At 37.6% G+C, this 27,059-nt stretch overlaps 1 protein-coding gene across 1 annotated transcript in view; it reads right to left on the reverse strand.

Annotated features, from left to right (window-relative positions):
• Positions 1 to 3,712: 3,712 nt before the first annotated feature.
• tnnt2c (troponin T2c, cardiac) overlaps positions 3,713 to 27,059 on the reverse strand; it is an 83,169-nt gene continuing 59,822 nt past the window's right edge. Inside the window, exons 3-4 of the transcript XR_006093889.1 lie at positions 18,309 to 18,420; positions 3,713 to 3,882 (exon numbers count right to left, since the gene is read on the reverse strand). The gene's annotated coding sequence lies outside the window, so the exon portion shown is untranslated. The remainder of the gene's footprint in view (positions 3,883 to 18,308; positions 18,421 to 27,059) is intronic.

Here is a 27,059-nt window from a genome sequence, read left to right on the forward strand (position 1 = left end):
GTTCTTGTCTGACTTTTCCGAATCTCTCTCTCTCAACTGTCATAATGGGTCATATGAGAATAACGCCAAGGTTAACAAATACCATTTTTTCTTTTAAATGAGCACACACAATACAGATAATGTATCTACACGGAAATTATATGACAGTTATATGATAGACTCTCCCTGCCTGCCTGATAAAAGCCCACATCCTTTAAACTCCATGACCCTGGTGCCTAACAAGGGCTTTCTGTTAAAAGTAAGATAACCCTTCACGACATCTTCAAGGTTATTTTTCACAAAGCTCCTCCAAGGCCACAAAAGACATTATACAACTATTTTCACATGCAGTCCTCAGGAGGCGAAAACTGACTTTCATGTGTAAAACAAGCGGAGCTACCCTTTAAAGACTGTACTCCATTATTTCAATGAATTTGTTGTAATTATCCACCCAGAAGAGTAGATATCAGAGTGGTGACAGCTTGAAATACATAAATAAAATATTTTAATTACGGTTATGATTCGCAAATTAATATTTTAATAAATGCTTTGATAAAATGTGCAAATGTGCTAACTGCAAAATATACATTATTTACACAAGAAAGACTAATTACAGTCCTACAGCGAAAAACATCATGAAATGCAAGTGACAACAGATGTATGTGGGAGGATGCATATGTTCATGCACAATTTGTTACATATCTATGATTATGTCAGAGTCATCGCCAATATTATAATGGAAATACTGTAGCAGTTAGGATTACATAATGGCATGAGAAATTAGCCATGACTGAAGCCACAAACGAGAAACAGATTTTCGCATTTGACTGCCCATGTCTGACTATGATTGTGGTTTACTAAATCGTAGTCGTATCCAGATCACAGCATGAAGCCAGGACTTGTTTGTTTGTCCGCAGATTGCATTTACCATCCACCAATCCCTATCGACTAACCACTGTTCCCCCATTATCGGAACTAAATAACAGCCTTACTGTCAAAAAAGCTCACTGGCGACTCTATTTCCCTCCACAGTTGAAAAAGATTGATGTCAGTTAGAAAACCGCTGCAGAGCTGTGATTCACCTTTAGTCCACCTTTTCCATTCTAGTTTGGTACAAAGCAACGAACGTCATTGCAACTTTCTAGACCAGACAACACAATTCACAACAAAAGACAGACGACACAATAGAACAGTAAAAAATAAAAGTCCAGTGTAACAGCTGCGTGTTGAACTACTTTTTTCAACCCTTAATGTTCTTTTCAACCATTTGGTGGAGCCCAGTTTGAGTTGTTAAGGGCAGAGAACAACAAGAAGTGGATTCATCACCAAAAAAACTGTTGTGCTGTTGCACCACCACACAGATAACTCCAGTCCTTTAAAAAGGTTTCATGTTTAATATTATTTAATATGTTACATGTAAAATACATTATTTATTGGGTTTTATACATTGCTCTTGTCCATAAAAACTGGGGGGAAATTAAATTATTTCTCTTAAATGGAGAAAATGTCAGAAAATTGTTGAAAGTGCGCTTTTTCTGTAAATGGACATCTTGACCATTAAGTAGAGCCTCATAATTAAAAATCTCTTTTTTGGAAAAACTATGTTTTTTGGTTTTTTAGTGCCTAAAGGAGCAAAGAAATGCAGCAAAAAATGTTCTCCATTGCTTTTTATTGGGAGAGACCATTAAAGGGTACAAAAGCATCCACAGATAGTTCATTCACAGGGTTTCCTTCAGTTTTACGCCTGGAGCATGAAACAACCAACAAGCCTCTCTAGAAGACCTCAGAGACCTACTGGTGGTATCAGTGATGCAGGACGGTGTCTGGCCATGAAGAGCTTTAAGTGTGATCACAAGGAAAAAATCAAGTTGGTTGACAATCAATGCCTGGGAAATAGAGAAACCTAGATTTCTTTAGGCTTTCCATCACCTTAGGAACAAGCTGCAGCCTGAAAGGAACGAAACAGAATTAAGTTGTGGGAAAAGATCTGCCATCCATCCAGGGGCAGGACTTTCAGGGGGCTCTCTATTCAGGAGCATGAGATGCAGAAATGTGTCCCTTGAAAGACACCACCTACCCTGAAGTGATCAGGCACTTATATACATCTTAGATATGGAAGAAAGCAGGCCGACGAGACAGATATTTGTTGGTCTAAAGATGTTTGCACATTGTTCTACAACTGCTGGGTTTTGTGAGGCTTATTTTAATAACAAAAAGCTCAACGTTTGTTTGTTCAGGGAATCTTTGTTTGCTCACAGCAAAGGTCAGTGGTATAAAATACGGACTAAAAAGAAACCGCATATTTAGGATGACAAAGAATGAATACGGTACCGAGAATTATGTTGTATATAATTTGTCTGAAAACTAAAGATCTGACATCTGGTATTTTACCACTTACGGTTGAAACTGGACGGTTTGTCAATCAAGAAGAAGAAGAGCAGATTTGTTCAACGTGCTGTATATGATGATGTTATAATGATAAAAAAAAAGGTTCCTCTTTTTTCTACTGTCCTTTGTACTGGGAACTGCACAGGACTGAGATTTGATAGACTAACAGAAGACTAGATAAAAAAATGATTTTGTAAGTATGGATGATACACAAAAGACTGAATTGGCTGTTCATGTATGAATCATATAAATCAGGCAGCCACATGGAGGAAGCGTGGGAGAAGAGAAGAAAAACCCTTTATCAGGATAATCTATGAAGCAATTCTAGATTTCTATTTAACTATTTAACGATTTCTATTTCTTATTTTCTTTTACCACATGCTTTTGTGTACAAATTACCGGGAGATGCATGTTTTGTAACATAGCAGTGTCTTGTAATCCCATGTGGGATGGGCACAATGTTTGGCATGACACAGAGATGGAAACTATACTTAACTCTTCAGCTTGGTTGACATAAACCAAAGTGATTAATAGGTTTATTCTTTGATTAATTAAGAGAATGATTGATGACTTTTTTTTTGCAAAAGTGACTGGTTCAACTCCTTGTTCTTTTTTTTACCTTTTCCTGCTAATATGGAGTTTGGGTTTTGATGAAAATGCAATGAGAAAGCAAACATTTGATGATAATACACTGAATATAGAAGGTAGAGGCCTTGGCATCAATGTTAAAACAGATATGAATACAAAAAGTGAAGTTAAAAAATACACTGTGGTCAATTTATGAAGCTCTGTCTGTGCCAAAAATGTGGTTTTTTTTTTAATATTTTATGCCAATACAATATAACTGTTGCTTTTAATCTTTTAGACATTTCTTCACTGTCTTACATTGTCTTGACTTTGGCTTATGTTTCATTTTGTACACCACTTTTTTACATCACTATAAATCAAAGAAGGATCTGCAGGTCTCTGGCAACACAGACCAGGGTTCACATCACATCATGAGTCCTGTCTGTGGTTAAGTTTAGGCAACAAAAGCACTTTGGTACAGGTTAGTGAAAGATCGCGGTGTGGCTTAAATGTTAACAAACATGTTGTGCTTCAAGTCATTGCATATTTTTTCTATATTAAACCAAGACCACGATCTTTCACTAACCTTAACAAAGTGCTGCCAGTGCATTTAATACTAGTTTCTACTAGCGGATATTATACTGCAAGATCGGATATTTTGGTGAAGAAAACAACAACTTGGTACGTTGTCTCTGAACATTTCACTCATATTTTCGGCATCAACATTTTTGCAACTTGCCAAATACATTGTTGAAATAAACATTTTCTCATTATGTTGAGAAAAAATGTATTTCAGCCAGCATTATGTTTCTCCCAAAATGTATTTACTGTGGCAATTTAGTTGTATATGAACGAAATTTCTAGGAGGCAGGGTTAGCAGTTGTCATGGTGATGGATCTGTTGAACTGTAGCTGATCACTCCAGTGGTTATTTGTGTTTGTCCAGCTTCTGTGAAACAATGACAACAGACATCAATCAGCAGATAAGGTCAACAGATGCGAACACAGTTAATAACATAAAAATATGAAAACAACAATACATATTAACCCACTATGAGGTAATGAGGTACCTTCTGACAGTAAACAAACTGATAGTCACACTGAGGCAGTAAAGAGACAGAATATTAATGTTTATTCTAGGCTAAAGGTATGGGTTTAATATTAATCTTTTTTAAAAACATGCAGTACAAAAACAAACATGCACACGGTGTTTATGTGTGATACGGTCAGTGACTAATCAGAAAGTTTCCTGAGACAAAAGCATCTGCTTGGTTTGTCGTCTGCCAAGTAGAGCCAAGGAAAAATCTAGCAACAGGAGCAGTCTGAGCTTGTCGCTGTTCTCCAGATTATCAAGGCACAAACTACAAACAAACACACGTACAAGTAGACTAACACATACACGCGCAAATGAGCATCACTTGCAATTCTCAGTTGGGTACACACTGTGCCACAAGAAGCACATTACACAGCGCAGTGACCTGAAAATATTCCACCCTGTTGACCGTTCCAATACAAAAAAACCAGATAAGCATATTCTGGCAATTACGGATGTTTCAAAATTGACCCAATTTTCTATGACACTGTGTGGGTTAGAGAAGTCTGACAAAGCCAACTGTATTTAATCAAAAAGCACACAGGCAAATGATTCATCTGTTAAACTGTGTCCTTTATGCACTTAAACTAAATATGCACCATTTAAAGACCTTGTTGTTTATGCTCTGAGGATGTTATCGCTCTGTCCTTTGTTAAAACACATAACCTCGAAACTGACTGATAAAATATGTATGGTTGTGCTTCTTAGCAAAGCCAATGTCTTAACAACCTTTTCTATTAAAAATCACAAACTGAACAATTTGTAGGTTATAAGTTATTTTCTGATTTGATGTTCTGTTGTCCATAGTATGCTCCAAAAGAGCAAACAGAAAAATAGAAGAATTAAGATTAAAATGGTTCAAATCAATGCAGCAGAGGTTGAGCTGACCTAACTTTTAGTCAATTAATCAAAGCATACACAGACATCAAACCACCCAGCACTGTGCCCCCAACCAGCTCTGCCTCCCTCCCCCACAAGCTCAACTCCTTCTACAGTCGCTTTGACCGGGGAAATAAGGAGACCATCCTCAAAGCAGATCTGCCAGCCCCTCTCACTCTCCACTTCAGATGTTTGCTCCCCCCTGAACAAGTTGAATGCAAGGAAGGCAGCTTGCCCTGATGGAGTACCTGGCCACATGCTTAGAGCCTGTGCAGAGCAACTGGTCAGGGTCTTTACGGACATTTTCAATCTGTCCCTGGCCCAGGCAGTTGTTCCAACGAGTTTCAAGATCACCTCCATAGTGCCAGTGTAGAAGTACTCCACTGCTATGACCCTGAATGACTTCTGTCCTATTGCTCTCACCCCCATCATTGCCAAGTGCTTGGAAAGACTGGTTCTTTCACACTTGAAATCTTGAAGTCTGTCACCAGTTTGCATGACGCTGCAACAGGTCAACAGAGGACACCATCTCCACAGCACTCGACTCTGCTCTGACCCACTTGGACAGTCACAACTCATATGTCAGAATGCTGTCCGTTGACTTCAGTTCAGTATTTAACCCTGTGATCTCCTCAAAGCTGATTTCCAAGCTTAGCCAGCTTGGTATCAGCACATCCCTCTGCGACTGGACTCTGGACTTTCTGACAAACAGTCTGTTTAGTTAGATAACCTCTCCTCCTCCACTATCACCCTGAATACTGGTGTGACACAAGGCTGCGTGCTGAGCCTTCTTTTGTACTGCGTTCCTGTCTATGGCTCAAACACCACAGCCAACCATTGTGGTAGGTCTTATCAGAGGTGATGACGAGACGGCCTACAGGGATGAGGTTCAACAACAACCTGGCGCTTAACACCCAGAAGGCCGAGGAGATCATTGTGGATTTCAGACGAGCTGGGAGCCATGCACAAATCCCCATCTACATCAACAGGGCTGTAGGGTCAAGCTGTAAGTTCCTTGGCATCCACATCTCTGATGATCTCACCTGGTCCCTTAACTCCTTTGACTCCTGGTCAAAAAGGCCCAACAGCGCCTTTACTTCCTATGGAGCCTTAAGAAAGCTCACCTGTGTCCCAGTATATTTGGGACTTTTTTTACTGCACTGTTTACAGTACTTTAATGAACATGTAATTTGTACTATTCATATTTTCACAGTCTGAACCCCTACACTGTTCAAATAATATTACTGTACATATAATCAACAGTACTACTATACATAGGCTACATATGTTGTTTATACTCTGCATACTAAACCAAATGTACATATGCTGTTCATACTGTACATACAACTCTGTCCAATTCTCCTCTGTATATGCTATACTATAATGTATTTAAAATATTTACATATATAATATTTGTATATTGTAACTCTCCACTGTTGATCACTGTACATATTGGAAGATATAGCATCACTTATTCACTTACTTTCCTGTACTCATCTGTACACAATACTATATTTTTGCACTTCTGGTTGGATGCTAGCTGCATTTCATTGGCTCTCTACTCGTACTCTGCATGATTACAATAAAGTTGAATCAAATCGAATCGAATCGAATCAAATCTCATCTCATCTCATCTTTTCTAATTATATGGGCCAAATTCCAGGAACACTGGATCCTAAACTTTAATGCAACTATTGTATATCCCTGCCACTTAAATGCCCACTTCTTTCAAAAATTTGGTATCACACCAGTCCAGTTGTTGACCTGAATATTAGAAATCATTTTTCAAACACTCCTCAATATTCAGCAGAACATCCACTGTTGTTTATATATTCATATAAAAAAAATTGGTTACATATCTATTTATCAGATAAAACTGCATATTTGAGATTGTAAAAAATAAATATTAAATATGATATTGTTTTATCAATGCTTTGGATAAATATGTTCCTTTCCTATATGTTTTATCAGACAGACATCTTTTAAAATAATGTTATTTCTCCTTTATGTAAAGTCAACCTTCATAACATGCCTCTAAATAATTTAATTTAATTGCTTATTAATTATATGGCCTACTGTCTCTCCCTTTCGGCTCCTTAATGCTGTTTTTTTTCACCATCGTAGGTTTGTAACTATAATGCTGTATGGTCGATCCTACTGATTTGTTCATTATATGTAAATTAAGTAAAACATATAAAGCACCTGAGTTTGTGCAGATAATGGGAAGATATTGGGAAGAAGTACAAGTAAGACTATACGTCTACTTTGTACTTATTGGCAGCTGGCAAGCCTACACATAGATACATTACTACCACCTGCTATGCAGTGTAAAGCAGTGGGTTGGAAGTTTAATAAATCAACTAAATAATGAATAGAATCATTTCTGCCAGTGTTAATTTCATCAACGGCAACTATGAGAGAAAATATTTGTCGATTACCCCTTTTCCACAACACAAATTAGACAAAAACTAAATTTAAAGTAGCCTTTGAAAACAAAAAGTATGACAAAATGTAGTACAACTGGATGTGAAAAACTGACAAGTTTTAAAGCAGAGTCTTAGAAGATGTTCAGATGATTCTGATTACAGTGTGTATTATGTCTGTTGTGTGGTTGCAATTACAGTAAGTTGATATCTTGTCTTGTTTAGTGGCAGAGTATCGGCTTTCACAAAGAGGCTTCCTCCTCTTGATTTAATGATCTCACAATCTAATGAAACTCTCTTGGCAACCAAGTTCGATCTTTCTAAGTTTAAAACTACCCCTTAAAGATAGGCACAGCTCAATAAACAAACCTCCAGTCTCGCTGAGTAATAAATGGAAATCAAAAGGTACATATGCTCAGTGTTATTTCCCACACGTTGTTCTATTTCTGGTTGTTTGCACTTGAAATGCTGTTACCAGTATAAAACCACCCACATCATACTGTGCACACCAGGGATTTGGACGAGACTCAGGAATCAAAAATGTTGTTGTCACATACTGTGCCAGAAGGGTGAAGGATTTTGTGCGGTATGATAATAGATACCATAATTACACACAAGGGCATCAATCAGTTGTTATTAATCATCCTGATTATGAAACAAATGTTGATTTAATTCCGCAATTTACCTTCCCTAAAGGCTAAAGCTTGCGTAGATAAATAAAATTAGTTTGTGTTGATGTAGATCCTCAAACATGTCTTTAAAAAAGCAAAATCCCTCAAATAATTGAGCTCAATTAAAAATATTACAGAAGTAAGAAGATGTGACTAACAAGGACAAAACATTTAATACGAATATCTTCAGAAGTGTGAAGGATTTCATTACAGATGAGCTAGTGAGTAGGCGATGTGGAGCGTAAACTCTCGGTGTGGTTTAAGCCTTATCCAATTCATTCAATTAGCTGTAGCCTAATATGCTATAAGTGGATAAAGTGATATCCCCACTCCACTCTCTGGACGGACAACAAAACGCATCACCCCAGCCTCCCTCTCATCCGCTGACTGATGAGATGAGGCGCGTTTCTGTCATAAATGTAATTATGTTTATACTGATCCTCCACTCCGCTGTCGGTCTGTCTATAGGAGATCACATTACTGCCTCATCGAGAAAGATTTGTTCTCCTTCAAACAAGAGACACTTCATTCGTTGTGTAGGTGTGTATGTGTGTGTGTGTGTGTGTGTGTGTTAAAGTGGGATTACACAGTTTAAACAGGTACTTGAAAGTGAGTGCAACATTTACATAATTTGCGATGGAGGAGGGAAGCTCACTTATCCTGACTGTGCCGTAACAACTGATGACAACTTTTATATTTAACAGGTAGAGAACAAATCTATTTGAAGTGACTGCAGCTCCATGGCTTCATGCATCAGCTTAAAGAAGCATGAAACATGAAACATGATAGCTTAAAGGGGACATATCATGCTTTTTGTGATTTTCTGTTATTTTTACACTGTTATGATGTTGCATGTTTATGTTAAACACGGTCAAAGGTCCAAAACCTGAGCTGTGTAAAAATGCTCCCTGCAAGTCAAAAGCCGGGGCTTCAGTTTGATCTGAACGCTTTGTTTGCAATGTTACCCTTACTTCCTCCTTGTGATGACGTCAGATTGTTTACGCATGCCGACAAACAGCCGTCAATTCCAGAGTCTTTGTTGCTAAATTTGTTCCATGGGTTGTCCACGTTGTCCATTCAAATATTTCGGATCAGAAGTTTCCATTTCAAATAAAGAATGAGAAAAAGAAGTGAAATCCTGCTACTACTGTTTGTTAATGTATCTGAGACGTAGCTAATGAGTTTGCCGGCTTTACAAGGTTTATGTGCATTGTTTTTACAGCCTGTTGTGCTGCCCCCAAGTGGCCAAACTTTTGTCATTTTTGTCGCGGTTTTAAAGCTTGCAAATTACACTCTCATCACTAGCTGATTAAGGTAGACATCTAGCAGTTAAGGACCCACATATTTTCCTGAGTTGGTGGAGACCAAAAAGGAGCTAAAAGGAATATTGGACTTTCATCAAGTGGTCATAAACATGACTCCAAATGAATGCTAATATTGATTTGTGTCTGCACAGCAACTGTTTGCTAACGTGTTCACCATATCAACTTCATAAGGTGGTAATAGGTCAAAGTTTTGTTTACAGTTGTGCTGCCTCCAAGTGGCCAAAAAAAACAAATTAATACAGCTTTTAGCAACTGCAACTCCATGGCTGATGAAGGCTTTAGAAATCAGAAACATATGATAGCTTAAAGCTCTAAATTTTATATTACTGTAACAATGGATCAAATAACTCCGTTCAAATCCAATTAATCAACTGTATCACTTTGGAATACTAAAAGAGTCTGTGGCATGAAAAGGGAGTGTAGAAAGACTGGGAGTGACAGTGACAGTGGAAGAAATCAAAGCTCTCAGTACACTATGAGCATATGAAATTTTTTATTACAATCTCATAACCGTGAAATTAAAGATACAAAAGCAAAATACTTTTCAGAGCTCATCACCTCCAACCAGCACAAGCCTAGTTTCTTATTTAAGACCACTGATCGATTAGTCAGCCTGTTCTCCTGGTGTCCGTATTACTTCTAATGCAGATTGTGAAAGGTTTTTAACCTTTTTCATTGATAAGATTGAGGGCGTTCGATTGAAAATTCACCCCCACACTTCTGTGTCTGACTTAGCTTGTCCTCAGCTTGATACTTTATGTGTTTTTAAGGAAATTACTATCCAAGAATGAACTGAAATGTTTTCACATATCACACCATCATCAAGCCCACTGGACATAATATCTACCAAACTCTTATTAGAGGTTCTAGATACTGTAGCCCCATACCTGCTCTCAATCATCAACAGTTCTTTATTTTCTGGATGTGCTAGTATCCAGCCACTTCTCAAAAAACCTAGTTCTGATCCCTCTGACTATAGCAACTATACACCGATTCTAAGCTTCCCTTTATATCAAAAATTCTAGAGAAAATGGTATCAAATCAGTTTTTGGAAATCTTGATCAATAACAATATTTTTGAGAAATTTCTATCAGGTTTGAAACACAGCACAGAAACTGCCCTTGAAGAGTTGTCAATGATATCTTGATGAAGGCTGATGCAGGTGAATGCTCAGTACTGGTCCTGCTTGATGTTAGGGCCGCATTTGACACAGTGGATCATAACAGTATTACTGAAAGGTTGAGAACATGGGTTGTTATGTCTGGGACAGCTCTCCAGTGGTTCTCTTCATACCTTTCTAACAGAAAATTTGTTGTTTCTGTTGGCTTTACTTCCTCTAAAGCATTGTCTATGTATGGAGTGCAGCAGGGGTGCATTCTAGGACCAATTTTATTTCCTCTTTATTTACTCCCTTTGGGCCATATTACATTATTAAAATCATGATGTTTCATTATATTGCTATGCAGATGATACTCCGCTGTACTTTTCTTGCTAACCATCTCAATCAGCTAAGATATCTTCCCTGCAAGCCCCCAGGAAGTGCGTGGGGCTTTGAAGCCAATTTGACATAGCAGCCAAACTGTGGAATTACAACTCCTGGGTCCGTCATGTGATGCACACTGGCCCAAAAAGCAATTTTCCCGCACACAATCATGGGAAAAGGAGCAGCTGCAAAACAGTGGATCATTTTTTTGAGTGTCACAACCCCCATGAAATGACTCGTTTCACTATCAGAATTTGATCCATTAAGTACAATAACATTTGGAAAGTCTAGAAGAGCTGCACAATTGAATCGTTTTATCCCCCTTCAAGTTAGCCAGAGGGCTAAACTGGGAGTTAGCTGTAGTATGTTTTCATCCGGGTAATTTCTTTACAGTGGGAAGTGGCTTTTTTGGCTTCATGCATAGGAATGAACGGGGCCTCGCCTCCGATGCTGTATTCAGTTCCCTTTATACATCCATGGCATAATTGCCTAGCTGCAGTTAAGGAGTGGATGGCAGTAAATTTTCTTTAGCTTAACTCCTCCAAAACTGAAATCCTTATTATAGGTCTTAAGCACACTCATGGCCAAGTTCTGCCTGCTCTTGGCTCTCTAGTGCACCACTGTTATTTTAGACCAGAACCTCACCTGAGTCCCATGTTAAAAGGCAAACTCAAATCTTTTTTTTCACTTGAGAAATATCTCTAGAATTAGATATTTTGTTTCTTTTAATGATCTTCAATGAGTGATTCATGCTTTTATCACTTCTGGATTACCGAAATACAGTGTTTACATGCCTTGGCGAAAACATGATTGCACGGCTTCAGGGTGTCCAAAATGTAGCCGCTAGACTTTTAACCGAATCACGAAAGCATGATCATATCTCCCAGACTTTAGCTTCCCTTCACTGGCTGCCTATCCATTTTAGAATTGATTTTAAAATTCTAGTCTTGCCATTTAAGGCCCTGAACGGTATGGCACCGAGCTACCTGGCTGAGTTTCTAAATCATTACTCACCAGCCTGTAGCGTGAGATCTTCTGATAAGGCCTTGTTATCTATTCCTGGATCAAGGCTGAAGACCAGGGGTAACAGGGGCTTTTGCTGTTATAACTTACCTAAAGAACTTAGACTAGAAAATTAAATTCCTTCTTTTATATCGTCTCTCAAAACTTGCTTCTACCGTATGGCTTTTGCTGAAATATTTTACCTGTTACTCATTTATCTATTTTTTTATGTTACTTTTATCCATTATGTTATCATTACTTTTAACTGTTTTTATGTGTTATTTTATTTGTTGACTGTGATTTTGTATTTGATTGTTTTCCTGCTTTGTTATGAAGCACATGTAACGGTTGTTTTGAAAAGCTATGCTATGTAAATAAAGTTATTATTAAAGTTATATTATTAAAGCAAAATAAATCATTCATAGTAATGTAGCTATGGATAATTATCACCAGACACACCAGGTTTATGTTTTTTTTGGATTTTAGCCGACATTTTGGTAGTAGGGGTTGCAAAATATGCTCTCAGCAGGTGCAGCAGGCCAAAACAAAAGCTATTTTCACACTTTTCTTAGTAGCAAACAGCAGACAGACAAAGTTAATGACTAGCTTGTGAAGGAAGTCACACATCTAGCAGCTAAAGAATATTTTTTTTTAGCTTTTTGTAGAGCCGGTTAGCCCCAGAATAATCAATTAATGCAGCTTCAACTGTTTAAACTCCATATATGACACATTTTCAGACATCTTTCTATTCTGTACATCTGATTATATAATTATAATCTATTTATAAAGACAATTCACTGCCTGATTATGAATTTTGAACTGTAGCATTACTCAAGAGACTTCATTATTATACATATTTCTGCCACTGTTTCCTCCAGTTGACATGCAGATGGACAGTACAATACAGTACAGTGGCTCTTTTGGGAGCGTTTGTGGTTTTTTTTTTATGTCTCATAAGAGAGCAAAATGGATCTACACATGTTCAGTTTGAATATGAAGTGTTGCTAGTTGTCTATGAAATCCCCAGATTAAAACAAGTGGTTAAGCGTGGGCGTTCCTCGCGGTCCTTGCTTTAGTAATCCTGTTATAAATCTCCTGCAGGCTAAGCTCTCTCAGAATGACTGAGGGATAAACGATGCGTACAGTAAACACCACCTCTGCCTTCCATTGTGATAACATTACATAATTTCTACAGGGGACATAAAGATCTAATATTAGCTTTGACAGTTTAAAATATGTTTTCTTTTTAACGGTAATCTCTACAGTACTAAGTCGCCAACACTAAAAACATAAAAGCAGGAAGGTAGAATGCCTTTACACTATATTCAAACTGATTTTACACTGATTTCTAGGTGTAATGAATTATTATATCAATGAATAAATCAATAATCAATAATCAATCAATGAACAACTTAATGAATCATTCAGCTCATATATTAAAAAGTCCAGACAAGATTTTAAGTTAAACAAGTTTCTTACAACACAAAAGAACTTCAATTACCAAAGAAAATTACTTGTTCTCAATTATTATTGAATACTGTAACCTGACAATCGTGTTGTCTGTTATTCCATCCAGCTCTAGCAATAAACTTGATATATTGCTTAGTGTTTAAATACAAACTGAGTGGTCAAATATGGTAAATTGAATGGTTATTTTCCATAGATATATACATGTAGATGCCACATCCGGCATCATATTAGTGTGGGGTTTTCTTTGCTCTTCACAGCTGAGAATACCAGACTTTCGTGCAACATTTGGATGTTCCAGAGACAGAAATGCCAAAACCGAGACACAAGGAATAATTTCATGGGTGAGTAGTTATTAGGTAACACTCCACTGTCATGAACATGTTGAATTTAATATACTGTTATCACTAAGCAATGTTAAGTAGCTATTACTCTTTGCAATAGGACTTTTCTGTCGTGAAGTTATGGGTGAAGAGAATTATTATTATTCCATTTATTGACAGCAAACCTGGATACAACCACATTCACACACCACCAGTGCCCAAGCACTGAACTGATGATCTCCCTCAAAGAATAAACTCTGAAATTTACTGTATACAAGATTAAGGCTAAATTTATATTGATCGTGTCTCTCATACACAAACATTCAGCTCATAGCTCATTCTCCTGCTGCTTTTGCTTTTGTTCCTATAAAACAGTTTAGCAGAATGTGTAACTGTTAAACTGGAACTATGTGCACAGATAACTTTCTCTATGCATATTTTCTGTAGTGTGGTAAATGTCAGTAGAGTGTTTGTGAAAGTATCAGTTGGGAAGCATACATCGACATTTTGCATTTTTAATAGTTATAACTATTTTAAATCTCTATCCTGTATTTTTAAAAATCATTATAGTGGCCATATTACAACACAATAGGAAAATAGAATATAATTCTAAAATGTAGACTGAACTTAAATTTATTGTAGTAATATAAATCTACTGTTACTTTGCATTAAACAGAAGTATTTTGATATGAAAACCAGTATTTTTGATCAACAAAATATTCTATATTACACATAAATGTCTAGTAATTTGTGACAACCCAAACTGCTGAAAAATTGATTGATTGATTGATAATTCAGTGAGTTATGGTAGCAGTGAGAGCAGATAGACCTCTTGCTTCTTATCAAAGCTAATATTAAGTCTTCAAATCTTATTAATGCAGCAATAATTTCCAAAAACGACCACCAGCACACTTATTAGAGGGCCTGAATTTAGCGATTGAGACCATAATGACTTGCTGAGAAAAAAAAGAGACTGACTTATTGAATGAGAGTCAATTGTAGCCATTGTTTTTTTGAAGCCAGTACTTAGCGGCTGTCGGCGGCACGGCACTTTAAGGAACTTGCATCGGCTTCAGCTCCACGCCATGGTAGTTGCATTTGATACAATGAAAATGTAAGGATGGATTATAACTTTAATACATCTTTAACTGAAATGTACTGTAAACAAAAGTAACAACTCACCAGCAAATCTCAAAACACATTGGAACCTACCTACAACACTGGACAGCAACTAGATATAAGTTATGAGTTTTTTCTGATGCTACTGAATGTTTACCATATGGTCAAAACATAACAGGTTTAGACTTTAATCATAATGACAAACAGCTGCTGTTGCTGAATTCCAGCGAGCTGCATTAATCAGCCAGAAAGCTTGTCTGCTAATCAGGGCTTTGATACGAGAGTTTACAAAGCCACATGGGGTTGCAGCACTTGAGCCAAATCACCTGTGCCCAAACTGCAGGTGCATCATTCAAAAACTGTCAAAATTATAATATGCCAATGGGAAGCGTCTGGAAAATGATGACAAACAGACAAACTGTATCAACAAAGAGGAACACTTTTGCATTATAATGCCATAATTGTCACCTGTGTTATTTTTTTCCTGCTATATCCTGTAGCCATGTGAATTCCTCACCGGGCCTAATCAAAACGTGACAGGACAGTTTATTCGAAATACAAAATGCTGCAATAAATCTGTGAATTTTCTTGGTTGATGACAGGACAAGAAAACAGCTCCAGCTCCTCGGGAAAACTCAGCAGGTGGTGCTGGATTGGAGCCAGGAGAAGACCAACTGTGAGCTTTTCAAAAGCCACACTGAAATGTTTGACACTAACATCACGAGACAAACAAACATACTTAATCCCAGTCGACAAACCGGTTGGTGCACTGAAGCAAAGTTTGGAAAGGATGCGCTGGGTTTGTCTGTTGTGCTTCTGCAAGAGAATGATGATGATTTGTGTCAAAGGATTAGAGATTTTTTTGGGGTATGTCAATCTTATGCTGGATAGTAAACTCAATTTAGTCTATTCCCCACACAATCTCATACAATAACTGGCAGAACACTTTATTAATGAGAGAAACTTTCCTTTTCTTAGGCAGCTGAGGCTAACAAAAGTAAAAAAATTGTGAAAAACATGATGCAAATTCAAATTATTTCACACATAAAATTATCTTGAGTCTGTATTTAGAGAGTATAATGCTGTTTGTGGAGGAAAAAAGGTCAAGGTTAACCAGTCAGCTTACATTATGCAAAAACGAGCAAAAAGCCTTGAAATCCGGCAAAACACTGGTCTTAGAAGAAAGGTCAGCCATCGTCTAGACAGTTCGCTCCTGCTCCACTAAACCTGATTGCGTGTTAAAAGAAATGTTGCACGATTCCTACTGACGTTGTCTTCTTCTTGCCTGTGTAATTAATTGTTATTATGGTTACAGATTCATAGTAATGTTTACACATTTATAGTAAGGTTTTTTTGATCTAATATTAACATGTAGGGGCATTTGTGTAGCATGAAACAAGAAGATACATACAGAACAGCACAAAACACAAACAACGACACAATAAAATTACCATAAAGCTCAGTGACAGAAATCCATTCATCCATCCATTTGTTGCAGTGTTTGCATTGGGAGCAAAACTCAGAAATCCTGCTGCAACAGCAAATATATTTTGTAGGAAATGTAATGCCAGCTGGACTCCGCTCTCTAGTTACATAATGAGGAAATGTATGTGGCAAGTTGCAAAAATGTCGAGAGTGTATCAGTAAAATGTTCACTGACATCATATCAATTTGATTTCTGCTAAATATCAGATCTTGAAGTGTAATATCCATTAGTAGTGAACACATCATGATTAAACTTCTTCATTGTTGTGTTTAGATACTGGAAACACTTAAAATTAAAGTGACTATATTGATATTTTTCATAATAACAATGTATCAAATGACAGTGTATAATAATAGAGGCTCCTCTCTGCTCCTCTCCTATCTGCAGCTCCTCTTGGCTTGATGGAGCTTTATAGCAAGTTTCAGCTCATTGTTTAGCTGTCCGGCTGTAACTTCACTGTTTTGGTTCACTCTCAGCGCTCTCATAGTGGCGACCTCAGAAGGCATTTGTTTTCAGAGAAAAAGCTCTAAAAACCCTACTGTACACTACCTGCTCAGCACCGAATGGTAAACAGACACAGTTAGCGACTAGCATTTGAAACCTCAGGAGTTGATAGAGAGCAAAAACAGAGCTAAAAGAGATTGACATTGGACTTACATTCACCAGGTGGACAGAAACACGACTCCAAATGAACGATAATGTTACTTATGTTACCGTAACTGCTTACTGGATGTGTAAAAACACTAACAATATGCTAACAAGTTCACCATATCAACTTAAAAGGTCAGTTGTTTTCACTACTTGTTTCTGCTGCCCCCAAGTGGCCAAAAATCAGTTAATGCAGGCTTAAAGTTAGGGAGAGAGTTATTTACAGAAAATGTTTGCAGTGACCTAGAGCACAAGAAAGTTTATTATTAATATTTAACCAAAACCAGTGCAGTATATAAATGTAGAGCTTCCTTCAGTCATAGTTGTTTTGTAATCACAACTTAATTGGGAGAACACTTTCTCAAAACATTAAACATAATTTATAGACATCAGACAGGGTTGAACTCAGAAGTCCCTCATGTGCTGCAGCTTCTCACAGATGGTTTGAGCAACAAATAGCGCTCTCAGGCCACCTGGGACAGTATAATAAGTCTCCAAAGAATCTAATCCCAGTTAGGCATTCCCAGTATTCTACTGTATACTGCTTGTATGCACACCTCTCTTCCTTTAATCACAGTCAAGGTTTGCCTCATTAGTTCATATCTAGACTCTTTACCGCCATAGTTTGATATAATATCTGTGTTACGGCAGCAGCTGTTTCTGTAACCAGCGACACACTGGAGCTGAATGGAAAAAGCTTGTCTTTAAAGGGACGATTATTTTTTTATTTAGAGAGGCGTTCAAGTGAAAACTGTTGACAGCACAGTCAACGTTTTTTATATGTTATCTTTCAATGCTTTCATTACCACAAACTCCATTGTAGTGGAGTGGTGGTTGATCCTTCAGACATTGATGTCTGAAGGAACCTGAGCACATAAAACAAAAATGTACTGTTGAAGCTCTATGTGATGATTTGGCACACGAGCGGCAGTCCAGACAGAAGATCAGACGCTGTAACTGCACATAAGTAGTGGTACCAACATCGTTTATTTCTGTGACACATAAGCAGACATGTGCATCACTTCTTGTGCAGCAATACAATTTTGTTCCAGCACAATGATCAGAATAGACAATTCTTAGTGTTAGATGAATAAATCTGCCATGACAATATACTGGCCAATGTTAGCTTGTTGCAAACATATAAAGATATATGTGTATGATTTGTAACAAGAAGTTGCAGTGTAGAAATGTCAAAGACGTTTAAAGTAATACAAAACAGTGTCTCAGTTACATAATTTGTCCAACAAAGAGCACTGACTAGTTTATTTTTCAACTGTGAAATGTCCCACTCAGTACATATCGTGGTCACAATTCTTTAAAAACTAACCCAAGTGATCCTTGTCTGTGTTATATCTTTATGTTTAAAAAAAAGTAAAAAAAGATTTAGGTATTGTCGGTATCATCATGTAGACTCATCACATAGAGCTTTAATCTCACTCATTTATTAACCAAGTACCTGAATTCCTCCTCTTTTCCTCCATAGCATCGTGGACTCAGATTTGGATGCTCCGACTCTCAGCTTAGAAACTTCCTCAGTGCACATTGAAGATCACAGGTCAAAACATCATCTGCAATTGAAGAAAAAACAGTCAGTCATCAAACTAGAAGCATTCCTGACCTTGGCTGACTCATTTTTTTTACTGTAGTCATTTATGAATATGACAAGATAAAAAGCTGAGTAGTAGTAGTTTGGCTTCATCTGACCTGTTGCAAAAGGTTTGAGCCAAAAGTGATCACTGATCTTTAGCCCATAATAAAAAAAGATACTGTGGTGTGAGATAGCTTGTGTTAAAACATGATGTGCGTTGTGTGTGTTCTGGTATAGAAAGTTAAGAGAAACTAGAGCAGAAATGCAGTTGAGGTGCTGATTAGGAAAGTATTTGATACAATAATATTTGCCTGCTCGATAATGCTGGCTGGTTCTTAAGTGATAGCACATTACAATGCAGCGGTTGGTATTGATGGATGAAGGTTGAGTGATTCATCTCATCCTTCCGTTATAAAATAATAGATGGTAGCAGCAGAAGTATCTGACACAGACCGGAGGTCCGCAGCACTTTCACTGTGCGATGCTTTAAAGGATCGGCCTCCGGTTTACTGCGTCAGTTTGGTGTCAGCCTGTCAAAGCCTGCTGAACTTCCCTTTGGCTCTTCCTTTTATAGCAGCTCAGTACTGAGATAGCAGATACATCCGGGCAGAGAAGAGTTTCACATTTCATTTAAAGCATATGAAGGGCCATCTACTGTGGTGTGTTGAAGAACTCTAGCTTAAAGTGGATATATTATGCATATTTCCAGGTCTATATTTATATTCTGGGACTCTACTAGAATATCTTTACATAATTTACAGTTCACAAAACTCTCTGTATTTATATTATACTGGCTCTTTATACATCCCCTCAGTTCAGCCTCTGTCTGAAACAGGCTGTCTAAGCTACGTAAACACACAGTAATAGCAGGATTTTGCTTATTTTTCTTGTTCTTTACTCGAAATTGAAACTTCTCAAATACATCCTTACATGTTCGAGCGTGAATCTGAACTGAAATATGCGAATAACCCGTGGAACATCCTTAGCAACAAAGACTACCAAACAGACGGCTATTTGTGGGCATGTGTTAACAATCTGACATCATCACAAGGAGGAAGTAGAGGTAATTTTGCAAATGAAGCGTGGCTGAATTCACCTCAAGTTTTGAGACTTTGACTACATTTAACATCAGACAATAAAAAGCATCTCATGTCCCCTTTTAAAGAAATATTAGGTTTCTTCACAGTGTTATAACAAAATGATCAATAACTTCAATTGTGATTTGTTCATACTGTTATTAACATATTTTTGCTATTGATTTTTCCCTTTTATCAGCTCCAAACTGCAGTCAGTCATTTCACAGATGTTACAGAACCTGTCACTGCTGACAGCTGTTTCTTGTCACTCATCATCACACTGAACTCACAATAGCAGTGATCACTCATCGAACCATTGCAGTTCGTTTCTCATGTCAAAATGTAGAAGTGTTTTGACATGAAAATATGATATTTTGCGTATATTCTTTGGCATTTACTGTATCGTGGTGTTACTGCTACTTCTTACAACAACTGAAATTTGCAGAGAACAGATGGATTTGGGAGAAATATCATCACATCTGCTGCCCCTCCAATCTTTCTCTCTGTCTGAGGCGAGGGAGTCTTGACAGAGAAGCAAAACCCTGTACTTTGATTCCAGGGACACTTAGCAGACACCTTTAAAGTTCAGCTTTAGCACGCCATTTCCTTATGTCTGGCACACACACACACGCACATCTGACGTCAGCAAGTTACACACTGAACAGCAACACGCACACACAAGAGAAGAAACTCTTCAATCTACAGACTTTTCAGCAGTGCTGCATTTAGTATCACTCTTGCTTGATTCTGTGCTGCCTGTTTGCCTGTTTGACTGTATATTAGTCCTCATCATTTTAAGCATTCCTAACAAGGTCAAACCCATATCAGACACAAATTATTTAGAGTATTACTATCCATCTTTAAAGGGGACCTATCATGCTTTTTGTGATTTTCTGTCATTTTTATACTGTTATATTGTCAGATGTCTATGCTAAACATTGTCAAAGGTCCAAAACTTGAGGTGAATGTATGTAAAAATGCTCCCTGAAAGTCAAAAGCCAGGGCTTCAGTTTGCTCTGAACGCTTCATTTGCAATGTTAACTCCTCCTCCTTCTCATGATAATGTCAGATTGTTCGCACATGCCCACAAATGTCCGTCTGTTCTGTCGTCTTTGTTGCCAAGGTTGTTGCTAAGGTTGTTTCATGGGTTGTTCACATCGTCCACTTGCATATTTTGAGTCAAACTTCGGCTCAAACATTTACGGATGTATTTGAGAGGTTGACGTTTTCAGTAAAAAACGAGAAAAAGAAGCAAAATATGTTTGTTTATGTAGCTTCTCGAGCCGGCGGCAGTCTGCTAAGGGGCAGCTTCTGGAAGCTAACCAATCAGAACAGAGAGAGGTCACTGGGAGCGCGGCCTTAAAGAGATAGAGGCTAACATTGCCTATTTCAGACAGAGGCTGAACTGAGGGGCTGCATAAACGGCCAGTATAAGATAAATAAGGACTTTTTAAAACTGTAAATCATGCAGAGATATTCCAGTAGAGCCCCAGAATAAAAATGTAGACCTGAAAATGTTTGTATGTCCCTTTTAAGCATTTCAACAAACAACAGATGATACTATTTTCCTGGCGAGGACAGTCTCAAAACAAGCCAGCAGAAAAAGCCATTGAATTATTTAAATCATTATTAAAATACTATTTATTCAGTGAGTATTATTAGTATCAGCTGTGGTCATAATGTCATTTTCAAAAAAATGTATGATGGCGTTCTATCTGTGATACATCATACTAAATTCAGCTGCCTTTTAAATGATTACATTTGTCTCTCCGAAATTTGTTCATACACTTAATTTCTTGCACCAACTGTGACAGTAAGTTCTTTTCTTATCTGCGCTGCTCATGCATTTATTTCCTTAATTTGCTTGTGTGTATGCACGAAAACTCTAGGATATAAATACGGCATTATATCTTACCTAAGCTACAGGATGTCTCAGGTTGTCAACATGGATATGCATGCCTCGCTTCTGTAAATTGGATTCTGCTGAAGCCGTGCATGTACTCAGTCATATTTTAGCTTGCTTGCAATTACCCCTTAACCTCAATAATGTAATGGCTTACTGGGCTTTTCAGGCAACTATTAATCTCTAAAGCTATGTCATTAGCAATTATACATGAAGGAGAAATTGTGACAGTCAGGTTGTTGCGGGAAACAACCTTTTTTTTTTTTGTTTGCTGACATTGATGTTTGTGCGAAGGAAGGGTAGAGGGATTGCAGTGTGCAGCATTAGCTGTGGGTCACAGGCTAGACTTGGCTCATTATTTCCGTTCATGGCCTCAACACCACACTGTGAGCAGCTCCTCTCACAGACACCTTGATTAACTTGACAACTGGCTGCGCGTCCATCAAAATGTGCTCTCAGGTCTGATGAAAGGTTTTTGGCGATGGGAGCCTTAATGGCTTTGGGAAGGACAAAAAGGGAAAGCAACGGACATCCAGTAATTGTATTGGCAGTGCGCTCAGACCTGTTGGCAGCACACAGTGATTTGTTTAAGAGTCCAGCTGGTGGAAGACAACAAGGGAGAGGATGCAAACCCTTCTGCTACTTATTGTCTTTGAATCTAAATAAAGTTTTATCATCAAATGACTGGTAAATAATGGTAAAGTCCGATATCACATCATTAAAAAAAAGTTACTTTGTGATTATTTAGGCCAAAATAATCTTGTTTTGCAAGTTTTATAAGTTTCACTTATTTGTTGGAGGAAAGGAAAACATAATTGGGCTAGAAACTATTAGTAAGTATTGCTAAGATGATTATCGTTGTGCAATGAGGGAAAAACAGGATAATGAAAATATTTTACAAAGACTGCTAATTTGGTCACCCCACTCGCCTCCCACAGGGCTAGATGCTCTAAAACCTGATGGAACAGTACCGACTGCTTTTTGTCTCCAGGCTAGACTTTGTAAAAAACCAAAATTGTCCTCGGCTGTGTTCATGTTCAAAAGGGTATTAAAAGGTCAGTGATTAAGCCAGAGGTCAGACTCGCAGCAGTAAGAGAAAACACACACACATACAAAACTAAATATCAATTCCAAAAGTAAAAGGAGGGGAAATAAGGACAAGAAAATAACAGCTTGCTACATTTTTCCTCATTACAGTCTGCATCATGTCAGCAGACATAGTCACAGCGATGTTAAGTAAAGGTTCAGTTTGAGTTTGGTAGAGGTAAAACTGAATAGAAGCTTCATTTGATCCTTTCAAGATATAATTTTTTAAAATCTTTTTCTGCAAGACATGAAATGAATAGATGTGCAAAATGATTGATTTTATGCAGCCATAGTAAAACATTTCTAATGGTTTCTTTGTTTTGCCTCCATTTAACATCAATATTTCCACAGAATTTGAAGCTGCAATTAAAAAAAAAAGAAGTAAAATATAGCTGTAAACACTCATTTTTAGAACAATATAAAAGCACATTAAGCAGAGTACACTGCACACGGGCATAACGAGGTCTACTCAGTGAACAATCTGCCTTGCAGAGATGTGGTTCACTTCCTGTCTTCATTGCCAACTTTGTCACAGCCAAATGGTCTGCGAAAAGTGATGTGAATGTTCCTGACAGAAATGCAAAAGCGTTAAAACCTTTCAGTCTCCGCTAGAGAAAACTGAAGCATATTCAACTGTTTTGCATTATGACTCCTGAGTCACTTTTTTTCCTTTTCTATTCAGAATATCTCAAACTCACCGAAAACTTCCTGTTCACCCACAGTTTTGACCCTGTCATCCTAAATCCTGTGCAGTGTTCATGAGAAATCTGGTATCCAAATGAAATCAGCTTCTCCTTCTCTTCATGACAGAAACTTAAATTATAATAATTTGATTGTACTCTATGATCACACCAGGACATAACTGTCAAGTAAAACACATACAGTATGTCAAAGAGAGGATATCAGGCTGGAAAATCTTTTAAAAAAGCTTAAAAGGCAGTGAGTAGTAGTAAGGTGTAAAGACCTGAGACGTAAATCAGAAGTAAATCTAAGGGCTTTTTCACACCTGACAGTCTGAACTAAATCTCATGTTTTTGTTACATTGTATAGATTTGATCCAGTTACTTTTGGTTTCACATTGCAAACTCACATTGTACACCTACTTGACACTGATTGGTTTGTAGACGGGTGCATCTGATGTGGGCGTGTTGTCAGTTCAGCGGGTAGCCTTCTACTGCTGTTTGAATTGATGGAGAAAAATTAATTAATAGATTCATTTCATTGCCACTATAATAATAGTATTGTGACATTACTTTATCTTCAAGTGGCATTACTCTCCCGTCTTCTCTTATCCTCTCTCTCTCATCCTCTCTGAAAATACCTGGAAACTGTTTTTATGAGTTTTTTCCAGTTAACTTTTTTTTTTTTGACAATCAAGGTAGGCACGAAAAAGCCCTAATAGACTGTTTAAGAATGAACTTTCTGATGTAATTTGTTTGGTTTGTCATCTGTCTTGAGCTTCAGTTCGGGTGTGGAAGCCTCTGATGAAGCTGATCAAGATAAAATCTTGGTGAAACCTGCATTAACTGGTTTTTACAACCACTTGGAGGCAGAAGAACTCCAAAAAAAGCTGAAAAACACACATACACACACACACACACTCCTCTGACATATTGTCACCTTCTCAAGTTGTTATGGCTAATGTATATGGAATCGTTTGCTTGTTCACACATCCAGAAGCAATTAGCTTTCATTTGAAATCATATTTTGGTCACCTGGTGTATTTAATATTCACTCTTTTAGCTCAGTTTTTGGTCTCTATCAACTCCTGAGGGAAATATCTGACTCTTTAGCTGCTAAGTTGTCCACTATGTTCACCAGCTAGTTGCTATCTTTGTCTGTCTGACGTTTGTTGCTGGGCAGGTGGGTTAATTAGAGCTTTCAGCCACATGCTGAACCTAGAAACAAGGTTGATGAGAGTGGAATCTGCAGGTTGTAAAACCAAAGTGCTGAAACTTTCCTTTTTGATAAAGCTAATAGTTAGGCCCAGCCCCTAGTTATGCTGCTATAGGCTTAGACTGCCAGGGGACTTTTCACAATACACTGAGCTCCTCTCTCCTCCTCTCCATCTGTATGCATTCATGTCCCATTAATGCATGTTACTAACTTGGCATCTTCCCCAGAGTTTTTGTGCTTTCTCGTCTCACAGGTTTCCATGTTAGTGGTTGCGGACCACCTGCTGCCTTTGTCCTGCTTTACTCCCACTGCTACTATTATTATTATTAGTCATATTTCTATTATTATTACAGTTGTTATTGTTATTATTGTTGTTGCTGTGCATCACTGTAGGCAGATGGCCGCCCACTTAGAGCCCAATTCTGCTCAAGGTTTCTTCCTGTTAAAGGGGAGTTTTTTCTTGCCACCGTGGCCAAATGCTTGTTCATGTGGGAATGCTGGCTTTGTTTAATGTTGGCATTATATTAATAAAACTGACTTGACTGAAAGTCAATTGGAGTTTGGTGATAATTCTCTGTGTGTTCGTCACTACTAGCTTCTCCCATTACATAGTCATTTATTTGATCCACTGGTAATATAAAAGTATAGATTTGTGCGACTTCAAAGCAGCTATAATAAACACTTTTATATTAACAATGCATCACTGGCTCATGGTGTCAAACTCACTGCAATTCTTCTCAGCTCTACACTTTGTAGCTTCTGTCAAGCTCACTGTTTTCCAGCCCACAACATCAGGTGTTTTCAGGGTAAAAGATCTAAATACGGCAGACAGACACAGTTAGTGACTAACTGGAGAACATAGTGGAGAACATGAAGAGCCAGATATTTCCTGCAGGAGTCGGTGGAGAAAAACAATAAAAGTGAATAGTGGACTTATTCATTAAGTGGCCTGAAATACGACCCTGAATTACTGCTAATGTTGCAGTGGGTTTGCTGGTAAATAGGCAGCTATTTGCTCGCCATTAAACTTAAAATGTGATAACATATCACTGTTGTGTTTACAGCTTGTTTCCACAGTGGCCAAAAAAGAAAAAAAATAATAATCAGTTATTGCAAACTTCAATCTCAGGCATGAAAGTTGGTTGACGAAATGGTTCACGTCCATCCACCATGCAAACCATCACTCATTTAAAAATCAGAAAGAAACAGAATGAAAAAGAATGACAACACTGCTACAGACGAAATGAATAGATTTTGCAAATTAGTGTCTGCTTCATGGCTTTGAGCTAGTTCTGTGCCAGTGAATACAGTCTGCCTGACAATACACAAAAATTACTCTGTTCGAGGGATTATTCCAGATTGATGAGCATGAACGTGACGTTAAGAAAGTACAGAGCTAAGAATCTAATCTGCAATGCCATTAAGAGAGAGACAGCCAGGACTACTTCACTGCTAATGAGTGGGATTCTGGCTGTGAAGAGAGATGACTGGTTGCTTTATATAATCAAACCTAGATCAAAAATGTGTCGGGTGCTCTTGGAAAACTGGGGGAAAAAAACAGAGTGCTTCAAACAAGAAAGCAATCCAGGCACTCCAAATATAAGAAAATGTAACAGCGAGGAAGGAAATACTGAAAACCCTTTATTGTAGTGGCTAAATTATTAAAAAATCAACATGTTTCAACCACTGTATGTCTTCATCAGGGCTTTAAAACAGATAATAAGGGTGTGGTGTCACTTATATAATAGCAACAGCCAGTGGGAGGCAATCACATAACCCAGACAGGTGACACTAATTGAAAATAAAGATGGGAAAACATGAGATGAGATTACACAGAAACATATATATGTACATCATAAATGGAAAATAGGTACCCATATATAGGTTTTACATAAGCTGTGAGAAAAAAGGAGGGCCTATACAGAAAAAAATACTGAACAGTGAGAGCAGTTGGCACTTATATGAATCAATGCTCATTCTGCTGTATGATAAGCTCAATAAATCATGGTACAAAAATTTAATTTCCTTACAAAGAGGTTGAATCCTAATGACTTTGGTGATCCCCTGGATTTTCCTCTAGTGACGTGTGGTTTTGTGTGAAATCTGGATGGATGACTTACCATAAAATCTCATACAGACACTCATGTCCCCCTCAATTTGAATTGTAATCACTTTGATGATCCCTTAAGGTTTCATCTAGTGCCTCCATGAAGTCAAATAAAACTTAATTTGTCCAGTAATTTGGTTTACGACCAAATACTTGCAAAACTAATATGACATCCCCATCAGCCTCAGCTGTACTTTGTGTTTAGTACTAATTAACAAACGTTACCATGCTAGCAAACTCAACTAAGATGTTGAAAACTGGTAAACATTATACCTGCTAAACAGTATTTATCTCAAAGCACTGCTGTGCACAGGTACAGCCTTACAGAGCCACTAGTGTGGTTGTAAATTTTGATTTTTTTACTTCGCTCAATCACACAAAGTAATCATCATGGTCATTATTACAATGTTTTTCTCACCCTGTCTGTAAAGCTGTTTTAATGCATGGTTTTTGATGAAAATCCAGTCAGCAATGACTGAGCATCTCCATCATCTTCGCCTGTATGCTTCATCAAAGATGTGTTCATGTAAATTTCAAGTATTTTCTGCATT

Source organism: Thunnus maccoyii, chromosome 23 (genome assembly GCF_910596095.1).
Source record: "Thunnus maccoyii chromosome 23, fThuMac1.1, whole genome shotgun sequence".
Classification (NCBI taxonomy): domain Eukaryota; kingdom Metazoa; phylum Chordata; class Actinopteri; order Scombriformes; family Scombridae; genus Thunnus; species Thunnus maccoyii.